Source organism: Pholcus phalangioides, unplaced genomic scaffold, assembly GCF_987345545.1.
Source record: "Pholcus phalangioides strain wild (caught in Gottingen) unplaced genomic scaffold, Ppha-v1.0 ptg000024l_1, whole genome shotgun sequence".
Lineage (NCBI taxonomy): Eukaryota > Metazoa > Arthropoda > Arachnida > Araneae > Pholcidae > Pholcus > Pholcus phalangioides.
In genome coordinates this window covers 17,883,684-17,908,352 of record NW_028301616.1, presented here as the reverse complement: position 1 = coordinate 17,908,352, position 24,669 = coordinate 17,883,684, and the positions used below count along the sequence as shown (strand labels likewise).

At 37.3% G+C, this 24,669-nt stretch overlaps 1 pseudogene across 1 annotated transcript; it reads right to left on the bottom strand.

Annotated features, from left to right (window-relative positions):
* LOC149068880 (ecto-NOX disulfide-thiol exchanger 2 pseudogene) lies at nt 1-23,330 on the bottom strand (annotated as a pseudogene). Its single transcript, XR_016195108.1, has 2 exons — nt 20,644-23,330; nt 1-6,501 (listed from the first exon to the last, which is right to left on the bottom strand). The product of XR_016195108.1 is annotated as an ecto-NOX disulfide-thiol exchanger 2 pseudogene (transcript).
* Nucleotides 23,331-24,669: the final 1,339 nt, after the last annotated feature.

Sequence of the window (24,669 nt, the reverse complement as noted above, 5' to 3'; positions counted from 1 at the left end):
TCTGTAAACTGAATTTTTATTCAAAACATATTTACACCATATATTTTTATAAGTTTTAGACAGGTACATCAGCAGAGCCGGATTAACCATTAGCAAAATAAGCACGTGCTTAGGGGCAACACAAAAGTTATCAAAATTTCGACAAGCATCCGGCACAAAATCGTAGAATTTTTGATTGATCATACCAGGTGTACAAGTATGAAATGCGGATTTCAGACACAACAGATAGTGCACCAATGCAGTTTGTGCTATAAAGATTTGACACTGCGCCATTTTGTTGTGTCATCAACAGGTGTCAGACGCGCACGAGTGATAATTTGGGAAAAGTGTGTGCATAGTGTCGTGTCCAATATGCCGAAATTTATACCGAACAAAGAGCATTCGCGGACAGCATTAATTTTTTTGGTTTTCATTTGAAGAAAACTGCTGCTTAATCATACCGATTACTTCGAGAAGCTTATGGCGAACACGCTCCATCGCAAGGTACGTGTGAACGACGGTTTCGGCGTTTCAAAAGTGGTAACTTCGATGTTGCAGACAAGGAACATGGAAAACCGCCAAAACAAAAAAAAAAAACGAAGATGTGGAATTGCGAGCATTGTTGGACGAAGATGATACGCAAACACAAAAACAACTCGCAGAGCAATTGGGCGTCGTTAGTCAACAAGCTGTTTCCAATCGCGATGCTCCATCACATACGGCAAAAGCGGTTCGCGGCACTCAGCTGGGAAGTTTTACCCCATGCGGCTTACTCACCAGACTTGGCTCCTTCCGATTAGCACTTGTTTGCATCGATGGGTCACGCACTTGCCGAGCAGCGCTTTGGTTCGTACGAAAATGTCAAAAAATAGCTCGATGAATGGTTCGCAGCAAAAGGGGAAAATTTTTACTGGCGTGGTATTCACAAATTGCCCGAAAGATTGGAAAAATGTATAACAAGCAATGCAGCATACTTTGAATAAAGCACTTTTATTTATCATTCTTCCGAATTTAATGTTTTTCTCTTTGAAAAAAAAAAAAAATCCGCATTTCATACTTGTATACCTGGTACACTGTAAGACCTTCATTAAAAGGATATCACAAATGCGGAAAAACTAATAGTATTGCAAACTAGAGATCAAGTTAATGTACAAGATATACAGAAAAACTGGCTAATTTTTGGAAAAATGTCAACTCTGCCGGGACTCATACCCGGGTCCCTCGAATGCCAGTCGAGTGCTCTACAATCTAAGCTATAGTGCCAGATACAATATTTAACCAATGGAGCGCACATATATCCTGAATGGTACCATGCATGGTCGGTGACAGCACAGTCAGCTATGGCTCGTTAATGACATCAGGCCACCAGATGGTGACATCTATGTATATGTAAAAATCTAAGATTCTGAAGGGAGAAAAAAATCTAAAAATCTGAAGTTTGTCTTTTTGGAAAATATGAAAGAAAAATTACAACAACAAAAAAATAATTCAGGAGGTATCAAAGACTTCACAAGTAGGAAAAGGGGAAGGGGCGATTTTCAATGTTCACATCATGTTCTGACATACATTAGAGTTACTTCTAAAATAATAAAATTTCATTTTTTTTTCAAATTTATAGATTCATTATCGAGTGAAACATACTCGTACTTGTATGTCCCGGGGGAGGGGGGAGAGCACCAAACCCATTCAAGTGCTTAGGGCCTTCAAATGTCTTAATCCGGCCCTGTACATCAGACTTTCATAATTGAAATATCGAGAGACAAGAGTAATATTATCTCATATCGAAAAGAAATTAACTGTGGGATTCTTGAATTGAACATTCGTAACTAACACCTTTCTTCAAGTGAAACACAACAAAAAGTATAGTTCTCCGAAAATAAAACCTAACCAGAAAATAAGCCTTACTTGATTTTTCAGGATGCTCACAAAGGGTCATTCGAGTATCACGTCAGTATCGATAGTGGGGAGGGGGGTTTCCGATTTGCTGACAGGGGGTGGGTGGGTTTGGATGATGCTTAAATCATCAACCACCCTTTATAAAAATATTCTTAATGGCACCTGAACTAACAATCACCCTATTGATAAGTCTCCTAGAGAGCCAATTTAGTGATCCCTAAATGTTTCGTGGATCCTTCAAGTGATCTAGAAATGCGTTTGGGCTGCTTAAGTACTCTCGAACTGTGCCACGCATCATTCAAGTGATCCGTAATCATGCCGCGGATCACTTAAGTAATCTGGGAATGCACCGGGGGTAAGTTGAGGGATGCAGAGCCGCACTGGGGTGTCGCTTAAAGTGCTCTAAAACTGTGCCAACTGACACTCAAGGGATTTCTAAATGTGCCACGGATCGCTTAAGTGTTCTGGAACAGTGTCGCGGGTCATTTAAGTGATCTGTGAATGTGCCACAGGCCTACTTTCGTGAATCTACTACTACTTCACCAACTCTGGCCATATCGCAATTTACTGCCATTAGTGAGATGGGTTGGAAGTAAAGGTGCTGTCTATCGGTGATCGCCTCGAGTTCGTTTGGGAAAACATCTTGTCTACACTGCTGGCCATCGTAAATGCAACACTCTGAAGGAAGCATGCAAATAGTATGAAATTTACAACATGCATTAGCGGAGGTGAGATATGCAAATGATTAGAATTTCAGCGCAGACGCACATCACGCGCGCCTGTGGCCCCACTTCAAAGCGCTATTTAAGGCTTGGAGATTTCGACGATTTGAAGTACGGCAATTGTGTTTTTCTTGTGGTTTTTTCAAAAAAAACGATCAATTATGCCTCGTAGAAAACAGCGATCATCTTTTGATCAAGTATCCGAGTTCGACAGAGGAAGGATAGTGGCCTACCGAGATTGTGGATTATCTTTCAGGGAAATCGGTAGTCGTGTTGGACGAAACCAAACAACTGTAATGCGGATATGTGATCGTTGGATGCAGGAGGGTACGACGGACCGACGTGTTCGATCGCATCCACCTCAGTGCACCACTTCACGTGATGACAGGCGTATTGTGCGTATGGCAGTGACGGATCGCTCAGCCACATCACGAACCATAGCACAGCACATTCAGTCTGTACCGCATCATCCAGTGTCTGCGCGTACCATTCGACGCCGTTTACAGCAGAGTGGTCTGTCCGCAAGACGTCCATTGCTTCGTCTACCCTTGACGCAGAACCACAGACGTCTCCGCCGCCAATGGTGCGATGAAAGAAGGATGTGGACGGCACAATGGAATGAAATTGTCTTTACTGACGAGTCACGCTTCTGTCTGCAACACTGCGATGGTCGGATTCGAGTCTGGAGACACCGTGGAGAGAGGATGCTGAACAGCTGCGTTATGCACCGCCACACTGGTCCTGCACCGGGTATTATGGTATGGGGCGGTATTGGATATCACTCTCGCACTCCTCTAGTACGCATTGCCGGTACTTTAAAAAGCCAGCGCTACATCTCCGAGGTTGTCCTTCCTTACCTTCAGGGCTTGCCCACAGCCATATTTCAACAGGATAATGCGCGACCACACGTGGCACGCATTGTCCAAAGGTTCTTCGTCAATCGCCAGATTGAATTGCTTCCCTGGCCAGCTCGCTCTCCGGATCTTTCGCCGATAGAAAACATGTGGTCCATGGTTGCTCAACGATTGACCCAGATTACATCCCCAGCTGCCACACCAGATCAACTTTGGCATCGCGTGGAAGCTGCTTGGTCTGCTGTACCCCAAGAACACATCCAAAGTCTCTTTGAATCAATGTGTGGCAGCGGTGATCTCCAACAATGGCGGCTACTCTGGCTACTGATTTTGGCAGGAACCACACTTCACAGAAGTCTATAAATTTAATCATTTGATGCTTGGTCAACATGTTATCTACAAAATAAATATTGTTGCGATATCTCTTGTCTTTCTTGGTGTTGCGATTTGGGTGGCCAGCAGTGTATATCCTCCCTTGGGTTCGAACCCGGGATTCTGACAACCACCTTCACGATGGTAGACGAGCATCTTACCACCATGCCACTCGGGCACACTTTCGTGAATCTGGCGTCTACCAGACCGTCTCACATTAGCACATCGAACTTTAACCAGGGATTTCTGGCCAAAGCCCGAATCATTTCTGAAAATCAGACTGTGGCCAAAACTCCCGGCCGATTTGCGGAGTGAGCGCATTTCGACAGTGACATATTAGTCAGCCCCCGTATTTGCAGGGGTTACGTTCCGGGGGTGACCGCGGATAACCGAAACCATAGGTTTTTTTTTTATCTCGTTTACTGAACATCATGAGAAAGAGCAGGGTGACGCAGAGGTAGAAAGGAAATGTAAAAAAGGGTGCAGCGATTGTTGGCGATGTTTTCTGAAAGAACGTTGATTTTTCTGTTTGCCGTGTCTTCTTCATATCATCAAGTATGTTGACAAGGCTACTTCTTTTTTCTTGATCTTCATCTGGTACTGCTTCAGTTTCAGGACCAGTCAGCTGCATTAATTCCTCCTCGGTCAACCCTAGTATCAAAAGCACTTTGAATGACATGTATTCACTCTCAAGGTACCCCGTAACTTCCGGAACGAAACACCGTTTAAACCAATCTAGGAAAAAGTGTTTTCATAGTCCGAGCTTTTTTATTGTTCGTCCAAAATACTGGGAGCTTTGGCTAATCCTTCCCTTCAATGCTCACGGATTAGCAGATTTGAAAATGATGGTGGACTTTATCATGCACCCATACGCATTTGCACAAAACAGCAAGTCTATCTCTACTTGCCTTTAAACCAGACCTTTTTTTCCTCTTGTTTAACTTCTTTGCTACATTTCCTTCCAAAATATTGTAGCTTCGTCAGCGTTAAACACCTGCTGAGGTGTGCATAACCCTTCTCTTCAATAATTTTCTACAAAATCTTTGGAAGTTTTCTAGCTGCCTCCTGGTCGGCACAGGCTTGATCGCCAGTGATTTTTACATTGCGTGATCCGAATCGTTTCTTTTATCTATGAAACAACCTTTACTTGCATAAAATTCTTTTGAAAGAGACGTTTCATCAGCCCTTTCTTTATGGAAGTGTAAAATTTTTCGCCTTTTCTGTTATAATACAGCCTTCTGTATCCACAAAAACATTTTCTGTACGAGAAATACATGGATCCCGTAGGCGCTGCAAAGTTTTTACTGTCATGGGTGCAGCCACGGCTGAACGCATTTCAGATTCCTTTTGCATGATATATCTCACCGTAGATTCCGTAAAGGCGGACCATAGCAGGTATTGACTTACTTTCGCCAAACAAAGTCAATATATCCAATTTTTCTTGTCAAGTTTTCACTTTTATTTACCTTTCCAAAACATTATCAGTAGCACTAGAAGAATGAGCCATCCTAAACAAGCACAACTCACATTTTGTGTATCCATACGTCTCGCACGTAGGCTGTACAACAACAAAAAAAAAAGTATGCAAATTATGTAGTGCATAAAATGCATACTATAACCGTCATTGTTAAATCTGACAAACCTCGAAGGAAAAGAATGTCACATGTCCCAATATTTTTGTATGGATAGAAAAGCTCGGACTAAGAAAACACTTTTTCTTGAATTGGTCTAAATGGTGTTTCGTTCCAGAAGTCAGACGGTACCTTGACAGTAAAGACATGCAACCTGCTGTTCAAAGTTCTTTGGATATAGGGTAACACGACCTTTTGACTTTGTCAAGTCCTGCTCGTCTGTCAGCAGAAGCTAATATTAGGCAGTTTTACGGTTAAAACAAACCTTAAAAACGCACGATTCGAAATGATCGGAGGACTGAGAAGTCGTCAATTCAAAAGTTTTTCTATTTAAGACGGTAGTTTTTAACCAGAGGGTTCTTAGATGTCGTCGTCGTGAGCTTGGAAGAGGGAAGAATTTATTGTTTTTACATTATATGCTCGCATGCTATTATTATTTTGTACAGGTGTCTGTGGCTTTCATCATACCAACACAAAGGATCCGTGTAACACAAAAGATTAAAAACCCCTGATTTAGGGTCTTCTTAGAGTCTTGACTTTTTGTATAAAACGTTAATGCATTCCCTATTTGTTTTCTCCTCACTTATTATTGCTGACAACATCAGAATACACTGCACAAGGTTTATCTCAACGAATCAATCATCAAAACTATATACGAATATATAAACTATCAAATAGGCATATCATGGCAATTCTGCAATCTATAAAGTTTACAGAAAAAAAAAAAAAAAAAAAAAATCTCAATTTATTTCAATCTTAATATAATGTTGATGAATGAAAAAAAAAACAACAATGATACAATAGCTAAAAGAGAAAAATTTATCACCACACTGTAGCAGCACATATATAGCAGCACTGATCTTGATTAAAATGAAGATACATAACACTTGACCATAAATACATTGAAGCATGATTTACGACACTTAAGTTCTTGGGGGGGAAAAAGGGCAAAAGTCACACACACGACGGTAAAGACGAAAACAACACACCTGGTAGACTATTCCAAATGAACCAGAAGAACCCGATAGGCTGGAGAGAGCTTTGAACCTGAAGACAGCAAAGTCAAGAAAAAAAACATTACCATTTCTTTAGATCACCAGCAATCAGTATTTGGTCCTTGCACTTCAACAGTGAAAGACTAAAAAATTGTTCATATATACAGTCGAACCTTGATATAGCACCAACATGGCTTAGCACCAGAAATTTCAACCGTGATTCATTATAGTGCTGAACTAATTTTCTTAATGACTACAAAATATATATATAAAAACACTGTCCAAATCTATCAAAAGTGGATCAAAAATTCCCAAAAACTCTTCAAGTGTCAAAATAACAATACGAAAGCAATCCCTTGATGATACTCTCTCTAGTACCATATTTCCCTGAAAATAAGACCAACCCAAAAAATAAGCCCTAAAATGATTTTTTGAAATGCTCAAAATGTAAGCCATATCCCAAACATAGGCCTCAGTTAAAATCATTGGTCAGACGAGTGCATCTTATTTATATTACTTATATTTAGAGAAGGATAAGTAATATTAAAGAGGTGAAAGAAACAGGATAGCTGACCTCAGACAAGATATTTCGCCCCATGATCGTAAAAAGGGGTTAACCTTTCATTACCTGTCTTTTTTTCCTCGAGGGCAGTCACATGCCAATAGTACGATTGAGATTTATACTGAAAATTAATTTTAAAAAATATATATTTTTAATTATTTGTAAATACCCAAGTGGGTGCCTTTGGCTGAGAAAAAAGTTCTCCAAAGTAAGGATTCCCAGCACTACCTATCTCTTGATATCATAGGCGTGATGATCAAGCTATCGAAGAAAGAGCCGTCTCAACATATTGGGACCCCACCCCCCCAACCTAGTCAGGGTCCTGAGTCTTAAGTGCATAGGAGTTGTGACAATGATATTTTGTACAATGCTAACGGACTGACAATGCTGTATGTGGACTGGCTGGCAGGCAAGCCAGGTAAAGACCCTAGAACACCACTTTGCCTGAGAACCCATGTTGCTGTTGAGACGACCCTGATTCTTAGACCATTCGATCTTGGAAATCAATGAAGAGAAATCAGCATGGAAAGTTTGTCAAGCCTACCCTGCAAATAGATTAACCTCTGAACAAATATATTTTTTTACATTAAAAAACCACCACCCGAAAATAAGCCCTTAACACATATATTTTGGAACTAAAAATAACACAGAAATACCTCGACTTACGAATTTTTCAGCTAAGGATGATTTTCCTGCCTCGGCTAACCGATGCAGATTCTGCTAACATTTTCATTGATATGGATGCAGATTACATGAAACAGTTACATTGTGAGCTCAACTTCAGTGACAATCATGACAATCATCATCAGAATTATTATCACTTGAAATCTAATTAACTCATGTCCACCTTGGAATCTTTTCTCAGATGTGACTTCACTTCTCTTTCTAAATTTTTTGAACTATTTCATGCCAAATGAAAGATTCAGCTAATAAAAAATACACTGAAAAAAAAGGTGCCTAAGTTTTCAGAGCAAGACTCATTCTTTTCTATCTGTATGCATCAGACCTAGAAAAATGAGTTGACCAAATCACAAATAGATGGGGACACCTACGGATTCAACTGGATTGCGAGTGTGTCAACATCACCTGAAGTTGGCTGTGTGTGTACACATTAAATAATGTGTAAAAGAAAAGGACCTTCAATATATCTCTCATCTTCCTGCATATTTTCATTTATCCAATTTTGAAGCTGTTCATTTTAGCCTTCAGTCAGTCAGTTTTTGTTTTTCTTGTAGCGTTCTTCTGTGTTTAAAAAACTTATCTTTAAATTTTGGTTAGAACCTGTAATGAATAAAATGATTTCCATAGAAATCTATGGGAAATCACGTTTTGGCTTACAAAGATTTTGGCTAACGAACCGGATTTCAAACAGGCCAAGGTATAAGACTTGGTCTTAGTTTTAGGGGGGAAAACAGTACTTCAAAAAGCAAACCACATGCAGATTAAGACTGAAGGTTTGCCCAAGCTAGCTACTTGTTAGACTAGAATGCTGATGTTGTATGCATTAAGGACATATTTTTTGATGGTAAAGAAAAAATACACCAAACATTTTTTTTTTTTTCAGTTACGTGATATTTCAACCAAGTTTTACATTCTGTAGGCAGAAATACAAGAGTGGGTATATATATGCTTGACGCCACTGCACCCCCCATAGGCAGATACTTTCCCCTTCACCAAAAAAAAAAAAAAAATTGTGTTATTAGCATACGCAGAAAGGCAGAGCAAAATGTGCCCCCCCCCCATCCCCATTTGAAGAGCCCGTATCTGCTTATACCGCCCCAGATATTTGAGTCTTGTTCCACTCCTGTTTTGATCCCTCCTTTGCACACATTAATCTTTATTTTCTCAAATAAGCCTGTAAAAATAGTATATCCTGCGGAAAATAGTATTAGATTTTTCACTAAGCACATTCCTTTTTAAACTGATACAGATGTAATGAATGTTACAGCAGACTTTTTTTTTCCTATAAGAAGGTCAGACTGTATACACTTATCAACACTTACGTCACGTCATGCATCCAGGTTTCAACCAAATACTTACAAACCCCAAAGCAGAATGTTTTGCATTGTTCTGCAGCAAGACCTTGGCTGACTGGAAATGTCCTGCTGTAAAAGCAGCATAAGTATACTGCTTTTCACACAACTTCTCTTTAAATTCTTCCAGATTGCTCTGCAATAGCACTGACTATTCTGCAGCGTACGATGCAGATTTCATATTCTGCTTTGGGGCTTACAAACAGAGAATAACTGGTATACATACAGGGAGGGTGCATAGCTGGCACTGCAATTTAATAGCGAAGCAATGACCCTAGAGGCATACTTCCTAATTTGAAAAAGCAACCAAATAAAATGTGGACCTCAGATATGTCATTCATATTACAAAGGGTTACATAGTTATTAATAGAGCTAGGATTTTTATGTTCTAAAAACTTCTAAAAAATGCTCTTAAAAAACTGTAAATATGCCCTAAAAATTTTTTTCATTCCTATCTGAAATAACAGTTTTAGCAAAATAATATAATTATGCAGTCAAACGTGCAAAAATTTCCCTTTTCAGCCAGTTCTACCCTCCGAACTCAGAATTAATGTGCTGCCATCTATAGGCAAAAAGTACCTAGCTAAGTAGTGTAGTTTATTAAGCTTCAGAAAAGCACAAAATCAAAAAATAAACTAATAATTTTTTATTTGACAAAAACTCTCTAAATTCTCCCCATTTACCAATTTTTCCCCACGAGTTACCATCACTGACACCGATTCAGATCAACCGCAAAAACCAGTCTGAAGCAAGATTGGAATAGCGAAGAAAAAATTTACTTTTTATTGAAAATCATGAAATATGCAAAATATGCCTTAAAAATTTGAAAATATGCTCTATCACATAAAAATAGCAAAATATGCAAAGAAAAAAAACATGTAAAGAAAGAAATCCCAGCCCTAGTTATTAAAACACGAAAATTAACTTTTCATACGAACACCCTGTCCTCAAAAACTATTAAAAAATTGTTGTCCCGTCACTCCCAAGTCCAACAAACGAAATTCAATGTTTCTAAGCGCAATACTTGTATGAGAATTTGAATTAAAAAATATACTGAGAAAAATTGGGGGGGGGGGGGGAAGAAAGAATAATTTTTCCTTAGCATATGGCTGCCCCCCCCCCTCCTCCAACGTTTTTCCATTTTTTGAACTCAAATATCTTGGCGAATATTACTTAACAGTGGAATTTCTTTTTTAGCCTCAAGACTTTCTAATTAGGTTTTTGAAGACAGGGTGTCTGTATAAAAAGTTATCTCTTTAAATTCTAATGATTATACAACACCTTGGAACACGGATTATGTATATGAGTTGTGCATGTTACTTGGATACTTTTTCTAATTGGAAGACTGCTTCTAAGATCAATGGTTTGCCAGTAAATTGCTATGCACCCTGCATATGAGTTGGAAATATCACTATTATCAACACAGACTTACCACAACTAGCTCAAACGTCTAAAATTAAAGCGAGAACTAAACGTTAAGAGTGGATAAATACTGTATATACTCACTTATAAGCCAACTCCCCTGCATTTGAGGACCACAATAACTGCTATTAACTATTAATATTCTAAATTTGAAAAAAAAAAATTCAAACTGTTCTTACGTTTGATAACCCTTAGAATTTCCTACAAACCGCAAAAAATTTCCCACGCATGGACCGATTTTGAATGATGTATGGGAAATTTTCCACGAGTTTGCCTCGCTGGTTATGGGGGGGGGGGGGGACTACGAGCTTTAAAAAAACCATCTATCCCTCTCTTTGAGCAGGCTCTACGTGAATGTACTAGTTGGACATGTCTATAAAAATTATCCAATGAGCATTTACTAAACCTCTTAACGTTGGTTTGGTTTTTTGAGCACTTGACTCACAACTTAGTTTACTAATTAATCACTTAACACAGGAGTGCACAACCTTTACAGTCCACAGGCCAAATATGCGATATTTCTGTTGCGCGCAGGGTATAATCTTCTATATAAAAGAGCATTGGGTTTCTTCTGGGACAGTGGAGGAAACTGGAAAAATGTTCATTAATTATCATTTAGTTGAAGTACACATAAATAATGCTTGATATTTCACCTCATTGGTTGTGGAATTATATCAAATATGTTTTGAAAACAATATTTTTTTAACATTTAATTATAAATATCTCACCAAGATGTGCAATATGTAATTTTCCAATAAAGCACACATATTAAAACAAATTATTTCAATAACTGCCCAAAATGTTAATCGGAGTATAAAAAATATTATACAATTTAAAGTGTAATTAATACATGTTTATTGAAAACAATTAGTTTTGTATGTTGAGCACATTTATCTAATTATTTCACAATATATAACTACAAGGAGTAATACGTCACATTTAAGAAAAATATAAATGTATTTTAGGAATTATCATAGGACTTGTGTATGATCGACAGGCGTTCCCTATGCAATAAGACCAAAGCTGCTGGGAGGCATCAGATATAACAGCCAATTGAAATGCTTAGAAACATTTTTAATCGTAATGTTTTTTCACCATTATGAGTGACTATCTCCATGAGGTAGAAGCATACTTGACGTAATTTAAAATTTTTAATTGCAATCAATATATCAGCTACAGAGAGATTGTGCATGTAGCACTGATTATTATCACGAATGAATGGGGCTTTTTTACAAAATGCTGATTTGATGCCTTATTTGTAAATCATAAAATTAAGATATGAAGAGACTTTTCTTCCCTACCATTTGTTCTCATGTCAAGTTGTTCTGCAAATTCACCTTTATATATGTTTTTGTATTCACTCACTCAACTTTGGAACAGCCTAATGGCTGTCATAACAAAAAAGGTTTTGCTACACCACGTTATACTGAACTGATGAAAGCGAACAATTAATTTTGAAATGGTTATGTTTCTTGTCAACAAAAGTAATTTGAAGTTCATAAATAAATAAAGGACTTTTTATTCGAATACACAATTAATAAAAACTTTCAAAATTGACACTATATTAACATTACAGTTGATAAAATCCTCCTGTAACAGCAGTAAATTAAGCTTACGATTGCACGAGTATGAAAAGAAGTTAATTTTTTACAAATCAGTTCCTTCCACATTTAATGAGGCTTTTCGAATAGACCTCATAATCATCATCACTCCTGAGGGACATACACTGGATGATCCCCATAGAGATCAATGTTAAAATTGCAGATTTTAGCGTAGAAATGCGGAAATTTAATGGGGTTTTCCGCCACATCAATAATTTTAAAAACTGAATTGAATCTTTGGTTTTCGAAATATTGAGCTCGCTTAGAGATACAAAGCCTAGAAAATTAAATATAAAATAATGAGTCACACCATTAATGGTGTGACTCAAAGCATGTGACTAAAGCAGGAAAATGAGAATTACTGTCTCCGTGCTGTCTTATATTATCCAATTGCACCAATCCATATAGTTTAGAATGTTTTTAAATTAATTATAGGCCCATATAAATTACATCGAAGAACCGCAGCTTTAATCAAGCATTTTTTGAAGGAAAAACAGGCAGATCGATAACTTGAAGTTAAAAAAAAATTCAAAATTTCTAGCTCCCATTAAAAAGAAGAAAAAAAAGGATTCATTTCTATGTTTCTTTAATTTAGATTTGTTTCTTTCATGAATCGCACAGGAAGTCGCCATATTGGTTACCTTGTATGTCCCTCAAAATATCACGTGATCCAAAAAGCCTCATGGAAGAAACCTATTTCTTCCTGCTGTTTTTCCCCCCATGGTATTTTCCAACTCGAAAGGAGCTTCCTAATCTTAGCAGCGACATACCTGATGAGCTTTTCAGATATGTCAAAATACTTTTAAGCACCCCTTCAAATTCTGCAGACCTCAAAAGAATTTCCTCGTCTTTCGCATTCATTCATTCTAACCTGAGAAATCGATTACAGCATACAACTGCTAAAAACACTTTTGTTTTTCAATGTTGCACTGCAGTGAGGAAAATGAGGATTTTTATAGTATTTTCAGTAACAACTTGTTTTCTAATAATCTTTAAAATAAGGTAAAGAAAATTTTCATTTTCAAATAGTACGGAAGAGATCAGTGCTATTTAATAAATGAATAAATAATGTTGTTACTTAAAGAAGTTAAAAATAATTTTATGAATCAGATTGAAATTAGATGAATGGATTTTAAAAACTTCAATGAAATTTCTCTAGGTCTGATGAAAAGCTTCAGCTAGATATATGATCTTGGTCAAAGGGCCGATATAACTTTTCTAATTCATTTTACATGTGCATAGTTAAATTGTCGTAGGCCTGATTCAAATTTATTAGAGGTGTTAAAATGCATTTGCCATACCTTACATTGTAGTGCAAATGATTAATATGGAAAAGGATGACTGACTTCTTCCGCTTGGAAGAAGCAAGGTCGGCAGTTCTTTTCTATAAGCGGAAGAAATACCCAACTCTTCAAAAGACAGGTACAGTTGTTAATTTGCATACATAATTAAATTAGTGAAATTAAATTTACTTAATGTCATACAAAATATGCATTTGCTATATCTAAAGTACAAATTCTTACTTATATGATAAATTATTGACAGAAAACTAGTTTCTTCCACTCTGAAGAAACTTATTTCTTCCGGCCAGTTTTTCCCGCTTCGGAAGAAACAGTCCAACCCTGATATAAAGGGTGGCCATACGACCTATATTTTACAGGATATTCCCCAGCCTTAAAATTTGTAAAACAAATATTACGATGACTTTATCTCTCTTGGAAAAACTGATAAATCAATGTTTGGTATGTTTTGCTGAGTACCAACTCCCTCAAACATCGACCACATGTGGCCTGCGGGCCAGTTGTTGGCCATCCGTGGTGTATATATATCATTGACTATTAATATTCCTACTAATTTTTAGCAATTTCTTACTCTATTCTTCACACACTTCATCATCACTTCAACAGATTCACCTACAATTTCTTGAATACATGATTTTATGAGAACGATTCAACCAATTTTACACAACTGTCTATAACAAGTTCTTCTGTCTTTGGAAATTTACTTTTTCTTGCTCGATTTCAGTTTTCCCAAGCTATTCATCTTGCCCCTTGCTTTAAAATGTAACATATCTGTGTCCTCCCAACCTCGAATCATTTGCCAGAGCGCAAAAAACTCCCATTTCATGTTATTCAGTGTATTTGATGACATCAATTTTTACTCTTCAGAATCTGTTCTCTCAGTGATAGAGAGTGACAATTATTAGAGCTGGCCACTTTAAACAGCATGAACTCATGTAAAATATATGAGTACAACAAGAAAATGACGTCAAAAATTAACGAAGTTCAAGCCAAAATTTCATTGAAAAGTAGACAAAAGGCAGATCAAATATTAGAACTTGTGCTGGCTTCTAGCGAGCATAAGTGACAGAAATGGTGTCTGTGACTGTATCTCTGAAAGTGACCATTAAGCAATGGTTCGAGATATATTATTTAAATAGGCTTTTGCCAGGATATTTTTATATGGCTGTAAAACAGGGATGGCCGTTTTAGGAGGGAAGTATACTGTGTGATGCAATCCTCATTCATGAATTTGAATAAGGATAGAGCATCAGAATGTAGCCCAAAGTTTACCAAAATGTGGTAAGAATGAGAAATTTTGGTACAATATATATAACGTTAAGTAATTAAGCTATACGAAGATATATACATTCAGGCCACTTTTACAAGATTTTTTTAGGGGGGGGGGGACCACTTATACCATCTGCACCATTTAAAGGTATACCATCAGAATATACCCCAAGAATAAAAACTTTAGCTAATACAGTAAAACTTCGATTAACCGTCACTCATTTAACTGTCAGTTTTTGTTATCAACTAAAAAAATGTGTGAGTATAAATAAACAGTCATCTTTAAAATTGTTGACGGATTACATTTTTTACACCCTATTATATAAAGCTGGAAGCGATTGTATGATGGTGGAAGTAACTAATCGTCGGTGGCAGAGGTGTTGAGGTTGATCTGGCGTGCCACAAACCCTTCACTAACCAGTCACTATTGTGTTACATACTAGTTTCAGTCGTGATAGAGTTGTTAGACAATGTTATCAAAGTGCATCAACTGGTTTGAAATGCAAGAGGAGGCAAATGCAACACAGATCCTACCTACTTCTGCGTAAGATACGAAACATCGCCAAGCAGAAAGCTTGAGCCTCAAAGACACAGACATGAAAAATTGTATATTTTAAAGTGCTCTCTAACGTAGGTTTTATAGTATTACAATACATTTTTACAGTATACTACTCTTATATTGAAGTTTACATTGATCGTTTTGTAAAATTAGATACAATTGTATGCATTATTCACTTTTAAAGGATTTTATTTCAATTTTCGTCCCAACCCCACAGCGAAATCATGTTACTGTACATAGTATTAAGAGATTTCTGTTATCCGTTTATACGGTTATCCATCACAGCCCTGGTCTGGACGATGACGGTTAATTAAAGTTTTACTATAATCAACCAACAGGGGTCTACTCCAATTTTTTGTTCCTTTTTTGTGGAAATTTTCCTATTTTCGTGAAAAGGATCACTGACATAAGAATAAGTAATTTTGTGAGATGCGAATTAATCTAATTAATCTATCGTGAAAGAAATCAAATTCCAAATTTACGGTTTCATTAATTTTCATTTTGTGAAGGATCTGTTTTTTTAGATCCAAAATTTTGTGAACGGTTTGGGAAAAGGATCCAAATTTTGGCAGGTTGGATCCCTAACCAATATGATATTCTTCAAGGGAGAAAAATTACATTTTGGTAATTTTTAAGCGTTTTTCTTTGGAGGGGACTCACTACGTTTAAACTAAGCAACCTTACCTGAAACTAGCATATTTACTTGGCATTGAGAAATTTTTGAATGCAATTGGCAACTTTACTACTTGCCTTGATAGTCCTAACTTTTTTGGCAATATCCCAAATCTTTATGGAAGAAATATCATCCTGGATGGGTCATTCCCAAAAAAAGTGTACAAACTGTTTCCGAGACTTTGTAATTTTCTTTACAAAATTTCAGAGCACTCTGGTGGCAATTTTAATTTTTTTCTAGTTCTTCATTTAATTCTCTGTCATGCAGTGTTTTTTGTTTCAGATGGTATCTAATTTTTTTAAATAATTGTTTGTAGCAAAACGTCAAAATCTGGCTGTCCCAGCTTCAAAAAAAAGTGTTAAACAAAGAGACGTGGTGCAAACCTGGAATTTTTTTTCAGAAAACTTGGAATCACATTTTATATATGTGCCATAGATGAATAAAACTGACAATAAAATTTTGAAAAAAAATAAATTTTTCTTATGAAACACTATTTTTTTGTTCATGTACTGAAGTTTTTTCCCATTTTAAAATGTCCACTCTGTTACGGTCATTTGGGAAATATATTTTTATATACGGTATAATACCAGATAACACTTTTGAGCTTATTGAAAGGTTTACTTTAAATGCTTGATCAACAATTTTGGATTTGACTTTCGCAAAATGACTTAATATTCATTTTATGTTAATAAATTCATAATATTCATTATACACCAGATTTTTCTGTCAGATGTTCACTCTGTTACGTCATTATAATAAATAATTAAGATTTTTTTTTTCATCTACATCAGCATCTAGTGATAGCACATGGAGATATGCTTCAAAATATAATAAAAGTTTTCACAAATTATTTAAATTTATAATGAAAAAAAAAAATAACTTACGCTAATTTTTCCACTCTGTTACGTCTTCCAAAAATTCAACAAATGCAACAGAATGGAAACTATGATTTAAAGTAAAGCTTTCTTAGGAAGAAGTTTGAAGTTTTTAGTTAAATTTAATAAGTTATCTATTCAATTTAAACCCTTTTTAACACATTCTCCCCCCGTCATATTTTTTCAGTTAAATACAAAAATTAAATAGTACAGATCGTCAAAATCACTGCCAGGCACAGATCTAGGGAGATTTGACATAGGAGGTATTTTAGTATGAATAAAGGTCGTTATGTGACAATATGGCAATACATTCTGTATTTTAAGGGACAGAACAATTATTTCCCTACATTATTTTTGTTTCCTGGCTCTATCCCGCAAGTCTCACTGGATATACTCGATCACTAATGTGATAGACATAAATGCGAGATTTATACCAAAATCAAATTACCATCCAATTTCAACAAAAAATTTTGAAGTAAAAGAAAGTTGGAAATAGGGAAACATGCTTATGTTGGCAGCACAGTAATTTGAAATATAAATTGATTGCACTATATAAACTGAGATTGATCCAAACAACATCTCCTGAAACCATAGTCGATGATATCACGTGTAGCAGTGTGTCTAAATTCTGTATGTATGGCAAATGTTTGAATTGTCATGACAAGATGGTATCAATGAATGAAATTTCTAAATCCCTGGATGAGAATAGCACTGCAAAGTGTGAAGAATGGCACAAACAAGAAAAAGTGGAAAAGAATGGTAAAATGATAGACGTTACAAAAATAACCAGAGCAGAGATTGTAGAACCTAACAGACTTGATCAATGTTTTTCAAAAAGAAATGAAATTGTTCAAGAAACACATTTTTAACATCCAACACCAATATAAAGCTTACCAAATATGCATTAGAAACATACAAAAACATGAAGCTGCTCTTCACGTGTATTTCAGTAAAAATTATAATTGCAAATTATCTGAAGAAGTGCAAAGTCATCATTTCGGTGGGTCAAGAAATCAAGTATGTCTTTATACCTGTGTGCGGAATGTGTGAAGCTAATTTTGTTCTGCTGAGTTTTTGTCACCAAATTTGGAGCATGGACCTTCATCTATTTGGACTCGTTTGGAACCGATTTTGAAAGTGATGAAAGATGAATATGAAATAAATGTGGTTCACTTTTTGTTCTGATGGACCTTGTACTCAGTGCAAACAAAAGAAAAATTTTTACTTATTGGACAAATATGTCTCAAAATATTTAAAGTGGTGTACTTGGAATTTTTTTGAAGCAAACCATGGAAAAGGAGTAGTTGATGGTGTTAGTGATATATTGAAAAAGACAGCTGATAGCATGTGGGAATGACACCAGATGCTACTCAGTTTTTCACAATTCTCAAAAATGCCACCAATGTAAAATTGTACGAAATCAAAATGAAGAAATAAAAGGTATAAAAAAAATTATCCCAAATGATAATTGCATATACCTGTGCTGAAAGGCACTATGGCAGTCCACCAAATAGTAGCAACTGGCAATGGATTGCTACAATACAGAGACGTTTCTTGCTTTTGTGAAAGAAATGCTAATCTCTGTGAATGCTATGAAAATAAAACTTGCTCTTACCAAAGAAGTATAAAACTGGAAGTTTCACAACCGAGAGTTTGAATCTCCGGAAAATGACATGCAAGAAAATAGTGAAAACTATGCTATTAACTCCAAAGGAAATAACGATGAAGAAATGTCAACTGGTCTAATTAAAGCAGATGTTCATATGCTCATCAAATTTTATTCTGGCGATGTATATAAATCTACGTAGATACGTTGTTGTAGCCCAAAATGACATTGAAGATGATGGTGGAGGTCAAAGTTATGTGCCGCAAAACTATGAATGATGCTAGGAAGCTGTTCAGAGCTGATGACAAAGATATCTCGTACATCCACTTTGACCAGATTTAAAAAATTTTGCCAGAGCCAAAATTCAAACCATGAGGAGGGGGGGGAGGGCATGTTTTTTTTAATTTCCTTATAGTGGGGATGTTTTTCAGATGTCGTAGAGGAGTCTCTGGAATACCTTTCATATTGTCTATATAATTGTTGAAAAAATAAAAGTGTATTTAGAATAATTGCGATTGCTTACTCTAAGGCTACGGACACACGGGCGTGAAACGGGAGAGGGGAAAAACTGCAGAAAAACTGACAACAGAGAATTGTATGGGACCGGTCACACACAACATGCGTTCCCCCACACAAAAGGCACGTTCTCAACGTCACAGGCACAAAAACGCAACTGGTTCCGTTTCTTTCGCGTGTTTTTCGTCAGTTTGGTGGTCACAAGAATTTCATCACCCTGCGGTTCTTTTTTCTTTATCCCCTTCATTTTTCTTTTTTTTGCCAGAAATGGAGCATTTGGATAGTGAGTTGATTATTATAACTAGAGCACGGATTATATGCAAATGCATATTTTGGCCCTTTTTTAGCATTAATAATGCAGGCCCATCATTTAGGGTCCCCCCCCCCCCCAGGCTTTTGAAAATACACTAAAAATGGTATATATACGCAAATATATATACATACATTGAGTACATGAGCAGCTTTGCCCCCCCCCCCCGGAAAATGTTGAAATGACAGCCCTGAAAATGCATAAAATAAGAGAATTTTCAGGTTTTTTTTTCGAGGTAGGATTTAATGAATTAATAGAGATTTTTACAATACAGTATTTTCAAAATATCAACCATTTTATAGTACAGTATTGTCCTGTGTATAATCTGCGGTGGAGCAGAATCTGCATGCGAAAAATTTGAAGAAAAAAACCCACGCATAATCCATGATAGCGTATTACCCACAGGATTTTTAAAAATAAGAATAAAAACTTGTGTTTTAATAATCAGCCCACTGTTACGCTAACTAATGGTCGCACTGTAATACAATCACTATAAATAAGGCTATTGTTTATTTAAGAAACAATAGCCACTATTACGACAGGCAGACGCTGCCCCTGCCTGTCATAATAATGTTGTAATGGTCATAAGGCGCTTATGACAAACAACCAATAAGGAGCTGGCACTGTGATGTCACAAAACTTGCGTTCGCGTCCGAAATACACTCTCGTGTGACCAGGGTGTAAAAGCTGCTCAAAAACAGGTTTGCGTCTAGTGGGAAACTCTCCAGTGTGTCCGTAGCCTAAGTTAAACATTTCTGTCCACCCTGTTATGGGAAGTATTTTTGCAGTTCACAGGCAAAAAAATTAAATAGCACTTCAAACTAAGATGTCAAATTATAAGTTATCAACCCATTGTCTGCCAGAAATAAAAAAATAATAATTTTAAGTAGTTAAAAAAAATGTAAAAAAATAAACTTTTCTATGTGCTATTTCGAAAAAATCATGAAAAACGATCAAAACGACAGAAAAAAAAAAAAGTCGAATTTTTTTTTTTAAACTACCTTTTTTCAGCCCATGTGTAAGAAATAAGCTGATTTCATTATTTTAATGGGTTAAAACAGCAGAAATATTTATTTTTTTACAGCGATATTTGTTTTCGTAACAGAGTGGTCAAATCCATCATTTTCAGTCATAAAACCCAAAAAATAAAACATTATTACAAAATAAAAGGGAAAAATATTTATGAAATATTAAACTTCAAGTCACTGGCTATAATTTAAGATCAATTTTATTTCGAAAATTCAACTTTGAATTTTTCATCTAAAAAATGTGAAATGTACACTTTTTTTTGGGAATGACCCATATATGGGTTGTATGTATTGATCTTTTCAACAGAACAACTTCCACGAGGGCTGGGTGAAACCCTGCCATGACTTACAGGCTAGGCCATAGGTTGTGCGCCCCCTGACTTAATGGTCGTAAATGTGTCTATAGACATACATCTTAGAAATGAACGTATTCACTCACCTGTACAAAAAATAGGTTAGCAGTTCAGTTGATACTCTTTTTATTGATGGAGGTCATTTAAGCATTCAAGAGGCTTTCTCAGACAGTCAGTACCTTGATCATATTAGAGTTGTTTCCAATTAGCTTGCAAACCAAGACATCTATGGTTTCGCCTCAAGAACTCAAAAATAAAAAACATATTGAAATTAGACGAGAGACACAAGTGTTTTTTTTTTTTGGTATAAAGACGAGAATAACACCTCATAACAGAAGAAAATGGGAGAGGGACACTGCACCACGAGCAAATTCAGGACTGAAAACCAATAAAAAACCATTTCTTCTCTAAACTTGCTCCTATGCCAGCTAATTCTCCTTTGAAAACGGTGGGGAATTTTTTCATCAAAGCCTCGACATCTCTGGACGTGACAGTACAATCAGTTTGACGAAGATATGAACATATGTACTCAACATTGGCCCCGAAAGGGTGAACATTCAAGAATGCAGATATCAGTCCGATAAGACGAGCTTCCCCAGTTGTAACAGTTGACACATTGTTGAGAATCGAAGTGACAGAGCAGCCAGCCTCATTTTCTTTTCGCAACTTATAAGCTCTGAATTCTTCGAGTTCTGCTTCTCGCCTAGCCTTTTCTTCTCGAGTAGTATCTAAATCTTGATGTAATACACGAAGCTGATCTTTAAGACTGTTCAATTCAGATTTTCCCAGAACAATTTCATTCTGGATTGCTTCCAGTTGACATCTCGCTCTATCATGCTCTTTGGCTGTCGATGTCCCGCCATTTTTTCCCCACGAATTTTCTCTTTCATCTTCACTGAGATCCATTTCATCTTCAATCCTATCCTTTAAAACTTCTTCAACATGAGCGTTCTTGATTTCCTCTGCCTGTTTTTTCCAAAATTCTATATTCTTTCGCTGTGCTTTTGAAAAATGATCCCAAACTTTCTGCAAACTAACAGTATCAAAGACTTTGCCAATTTCATTGAACTGCACCAAGATTTCTTGCATCAGCGGCTTTAACATTATTTTCGCCTTATTAATCTCATCTTCCTGTTTCGACTTCTCGTTTATTAGACGATGAACATGGTTATTAATACTTTGTATCAGCGAATAAAAATATCCGGCATTTCTTTTGTTACACTCGCCCCTCTCCAGCCATGTTATAAGAACAAACGCAGCTTGTTGAAATGTCTCTTTATCTCTGAGTTTCTCACCCAGAAGACTAGCCTCATGATCCGAATAATGAACAACTGGAGGGGGAGTCGGTGGATCATGACCACATTGCTCTAATCTTTCTCTATGACGAGCCTCTCTCTGCAACGACCTTTGTCGACACTCGTACTCATATTGATCATCCCGTGCCATAGCATAATCGACATGTAACCTCCCGGTGTTAGGAGCATCGTCTTTATTATCTATCTTGATGCGATACCCAGACAGAGATAAGGCAAGGTCAATGCAGGACTCACTAGCGTAACGGATGTGACAAAAGTTTTTTTTGCTCATCCTTATGGTAAGTATCTCGCCAAATCCTTCAAAAATTTCTTTTATGATTTCCTCTGAAATATTATCCGGCAGTCCCCCAATAAAAACAGTTTTGCATCCCAAGGGTCTTTCTCTCGTAGTTGGTGGTAGAGCATTGGGATTTGGAGGATACAGCACACACGAATTAAAATGCAAAATTTCTCTAGTGCCCAACATCCCATGCTGACCATTGTTACCCATCCCCATAGATGCACATGAATTCAAACCTACCTGGAGTCGGGATATATGATCAGATAGATTCACGTTTGGCATGGACGCCAAACCCACTGACGAAGAAACTGGCGTTGCATTCATTTGTTGTAGAGGGCTTGTGCCCCACTGCAACCAGTTCATCAGAGCAAAAGCATCATTAGAAATCGGATTTACACCTGCCCCAGGATTGGGCACATTCCAGTTTGGTGGGAACGCCCTACCCGCTGACGTAGAAGCCACCGTAGCTGCATTTATGTTCATTCCTTGTGGGGGGTTCCCGCCCCACTGTGAACAGTTCATTGGGGAAAAGGCGCCATAGGAGGTTGGACATGCACCACCGGCTCCAGGATTGGATACATTCATGTTCGGTGCCAGCACCCTACCCGCTGATGTAGAAGCAGGCCACTGTGAACAGTTCAACGGTGCAGAGGTTGGGTTCGTGGAGGCGGCAACTGCTGAGCCATTCACAGCGGTTTGTTGTTGGAGGTTGTCGGTTTCTCTACTCCCACTACCGTCAGAAACGTGTCCCTTCCTCTTTCTTCCACCGTCGGTGTCGCTGCTGTGGTCATCATCATCATCATCGTGGCTGCGTTTTCGTATCTCCGGGTTTTCTCTTCGATAACCATCGTTCCCGGTTATCCCCGTTGAAGACACGTGGTTCGATTCCCGAATCTCACCAGAATCCTCATCACACAGCGACAATCCGTCCTCCATTTTTGCTCACTGAAGGGACACCTCCAGAATTATATTATGTCAACCCTCGATATACTCACACGAGACAAGATTTAAAACGAAACTAACTGAACGAAGAAATAATGCGTGGTTCGAATCAAGGGGAATGCGACGAAACAGCACCAGGAACAACAAAGTAAAGGGTATTGATAAGCTGTTTACAACGCAATAACAATTATACAGGGTGGGCTTTTGGCAAAAGAAGCTGTTTTGCAGATTTGCAACAAACTCATTCAGGATACCTTTGTAACGGCTAGCGTCACAGAACCGGTGCTTCTTCTTTTCGCTGACCGCTTATTTTTTCATGTCCTTGCATTAGGATAGTGACCACACATCCCGTATTTCCCGGGACAGTCCAGGTACATTTTGTTTCTCTGTCCGTCCCGACTTTTTTAGCTAAAGTGTCCCGGTTTTTTCCCAATTTTTTACACGAAGCCTACTTGAATTTTTATTTTAATTCATTGAAATCAAGGATTGAAATTATTTTTCAACTCATAAATTATGTTATGACAGAGCCTGGCGTGCTCTCTCGGTTCTAAACTAAACTAATTATTTTATGATAATTACAACTATAAGTAAGAATATTAATACAAGATTCTGATCGTAATACTGGTTATTTGTGGAGATGAAGATTACAAGGAAGAAAATTCATCACTGCCCTCACGGGGACTCGAACCCCGGTCTCTCGCTTGCCGGACGAGTGTTCTACCATCCCAAGTAGTCGCATGACGTCAAATATGACGTGAAAATTTGGTCATTTTCTCTGAATGACGTCAGTCAAAATAATAATCACGTCATTTCAAAGTCACTTAATGACCACGAACAATAAAGGTCAGGAAATGACGTGATGCTTGATGACCTTAATGAAATATCAGGTCATTTCATGACCTTCATTAGCCACGAAGGTAATGAAAAGACGTGATATTAAATGGCGTTAATGATTTTGCGTCATGAAAATCACGAATTTCGAGACAACCAAAAAAAACAATGAAGACCAGGACAGTCCCAGGCAATACGGGATGTATGGTCACGCTATTCCTATCGGAAAGTTCACATGAGCCAGAGTTGCCAGATCCTTAAACGATTTCCAGCCAAAATCATACTCAAAAGTAGCCAAAAGAATTGCTCACAATATTTCAACTTGATATGGTCCATAGGCACCGGAACCTAGGGGCTGAGAACACTTGAGCCCCCCCCCCCCAATAAATTTTGTAGGGGGGGGGGTCTGAGCCCTGTTTTTTCTAATAATTTCTGAAAAAACAATGAATGCATCCTCTCTCTCATCTGCGTACGCGCTCAAGTCCCGTATATTCGGTATGACCAACAACATTCAGCCCTCCCAATGTTCTCTTCATGTCGGCGCGTCTGATATGGTCATCTTTGTACTAACGAAATTTTAAGTCCGATGCAAGACACGTTCTTGATTTCTTTCAGACCGTGCACAACTCAGGTCTATCATCATCTATGGGCGACCTAGTTGTGCCGAAAATGTAATTATGTGTGTACCTAACAGTCGGAGTGCATATGCCATACCTGCCAACTTTTGAAAATGAAAATTCGGG